Source organism: Punica granatum, chromosome 1, assembly GCF_007655135.1.
Source record: "Punica granatum isolate Tunisia-2019 chromosome 1, ASM765513v2, whole genome shotgun sequence".
NCBI lineage: Eukaryota > Viridiplantae > Streptophyta > Magnoliopsida > Myrtales > Lythraceae > Punica > Punica granatum.
This window is the reverse complement of record NC_045127.1, coordinates 24260520-24263534: the sequence shown is the minus strand read 5'-3', so window position 1 is coordinate 24263534 and position 3015 is coordinate 24260520. Positions and strand designations below refer to the sequence as shown.

The 3015-nt window shown below is 37.3% G+C and overlaps 1 long non-coding RNA gene across 1 annotated transcript; it reads left to right on the top strand.

Annotated features, from left to right (window-relative positions):
- Positions 1-883: 883 nt before the first annotated feature.
- Positions 884-2489, top strand: LOC116210934. The gene is made up of 2 exons (XR_004157586.1): positions 884-1075; positions 1205-2489. It is a non-coding gene; the product is annotated as an uncharacterized LOC116210934 (long non-coding RNA).
- Positions 2490-3015: the final 526 nt, after the last annotated feature.

The window sequence follows — 3015 nt, the reverse complement described above, 5'->3', positions numbered from 1 at the left end:
CATGTTCCTATCTTTTTCTCACAATTACACATCTATATATAATATATAATTGCTGGGTCTATCACCACAATTCGTCACATATGCACATTCGACGAAATGGGAGCTTCTCATGCGTTCATAACCGACAACCTAATTAATTAATACAATTATCAATTACTTACATTGAATGCACATGAAAATCACTTTTTCAATAATGTAACAATTAATTAATTAATTAGAAGAAATTTTTATATATTATATATACATATATATATATATATATTTACAATTCAACTTTAAAAGATGATAACTATGATGATGCTGGTAGGAGTAGTATGTAGTAGTGATAATAATAATAATAACAACAATGATGATAATAATAATAATAATAATAGCAATAATAAACTAGAGAGAAAAATATTAAATATTAATATATATATATATATATATAATGTTTTCACAACTTTCACCAAATGGGATAATTGCTAGGGTCAAAAATATTTTTTGGATAATAATAATAATGTATCAAATATTTTCATAAATTTCACTAAATTGATAATTGCAAGTGAAAAAAATAATGATTTCATGAAAACATCATAAGATCTTTCAAATTTTCAAATTTTTTTTTTTCAGATTTTAAATATATTAAAAGTGATAAATAATTTCAGGAAAATATCAAAAAATCTCTCCAATTTTTAAAGTAGATCTAATTTTAATTTAAAAATTAATTAATAAAATAATAATTAACAAGTATTATAACGAATTATCAATCGATAAACTTCTTGAGGATGACTAAGACAAAACCAACGCAAAGTGCGGGCTTATAGGCCAGTTACATCTAATCGCATGTCAATATGCCAACAAATACATGTAATTTATGTCAATGCGCGTGCATGCACGGGCTAAAGCTGCTTGTACGGATGTATATGAATATGTGTGTATGGATATGTGGGGACACTAGTTTTTAATTATAAAGCCAAATATCTACTTGGGAAACATTTATCCTAAATTCTGATTGTTATTTCCTTGTCAAATAGACTGGAAGCTGCTAATTCGGCGCAAATGTGTTCTGATGAATCGCCTGTTTCCGTGTACAGTTGGGCGTCCTTTAAAATTTGAAAAGAAAAACAGTTTAATGAGGATTTATGAGTTTGCATTCAGGTTTATTTATTTATATATTTGGCATCGTTATGCATTGACAAGCTCCAAATTGGTTCTATATTAGGATTTGATTCGGGGTGTTACATCCGCACTGTCCTCCAACCTCCAACGATCGGATCTCCCCCGCCAGACCTCGCCAAGATCCACAGCCATAACGCCCCTCCACAGGATATCTTTTGTAAGGCGATATCTTGCCGTGATGTCTTCGACGTGGAGCTTGGCAGCTCCTGAACCCTGGTGTCTAGCGCTGCTCGATCGTCTGCCACTGCTTTTGCTCCTTTTTGGCTCTGTATCGGCGATGTTCCACTGTTGGCTGCTGCTGCTGCTCTGGTTTTGCTGATGCTGCTTTCGCATCTGCCTCTGCTTCCCACCCCGTCAACCTCATGCTCTTTGCTCGGATCGAGCTAAATCCGACCACATCTAGTGGGATCTTGCTCAGATCTGGTCAAACCTGGCTTGATCTAACCAATCGAATCGCGATCCGGTCAGATTCGATCGGATCCATTTCGATCTGGGTCAGGTAGTTTATGGTCCGCTTTGACCGAGTCGGGTCGGATCCAACTCGTTTATGTCGGGTTGGATCCGACCACTGAAGGAGCGGTTGCAGTCAAACATCAGTCTCTCTCGTTTCTTTTTGTATATCTCGTCGCCGGTGCCTTCCCCGGCTTGCAGGATTGGTTGGCTTGAGGTATGCTATTGGCAGGATTGGTCGGCTCCTTGGCGCTTTCCTCGACTTTGTTGGATTGGTCGGCTCCTGGTGTCTTCCTCGACCTTGATTATTGGTCTGATCTAGCAGGCCATCACCATGACAAGTTTATAGTGCACGAGTATGGCTCAAGATCCCTCATGTTTTGTTTTGACATCGATGTTTCTTTGGAACATCGACTTCGGATGACTGAGACCCACATGGAGGACCCTCCCCCTGGTTGTTATCGAGGTCCATGTGGGATGGCAGGAGGTCTTGATCAGTGCATCAGATTGGCTGCTACATTTGTTTTATGGTTATTTGCTTGGTGTTTTCCTCTACTTTTTTTTTTATGTAGTTGCCATCCGTTTGTTCTGATCTTGTAATTTTCATTCTCTTACTCGTAATGATATCCTCATTACTTTTCGAGAAAAAGAGTTCTAGTAAAGTGAACAGAACCCTTTCTAGAAAACTAGGATTTATCGACCAGGTACCATCATTTTTGGGAAAGTAGCAAACTTACTAACGTTCCAGAAAAATCCACAAAAATTACATAAAATAGAACATTCAAATGTGAATCCATACTAATAGAGGATGATATGCGATCATATATTTCCATTTATAATTGTTGTATTCTAAGCATGTATCGATATATATTTATGTACTTTCTTTTAGCAACCATGTACAGTGTCTATGTAATAGAATATACTCACCTCACCTAATGTAATGATTCAGTTATTCTTGCTCTAGTCTTTATGGTATCAAAGCCATAATCGGGTAACTCCCAATTGGCTTGCTTCCACTCATCTCTTTGTTCTTCTTCCTCGGCTTTAATGGCGGACAGCTCTTCCTCCCTCACGATTTTTCCCTCTTCTTCTACTACTCTTCTTTCATCCTTTCCAACCATACCTGTCAAGCTCAATGGTAGGAATTACCTTTATTGGAAAAGAGTAATGACTCCTATGCTTACTACATATGGATTGCTCAATTATATCGAAGGCAAAGTTACAGCACCGAGCAAGACCACAACTGGAGTAGATGGAACACTCACCTTAAACTCAGACTATCTCAATTGGAAGTCAAGAGATAATTTTGCTCTTACTTGCATCATGTTGGCAATCATGGAAGAGATTGGTGTAACTCTTCTCTCTGCTAAGACGTCTCATGAAGCTTAGACCTCTCTCACCATG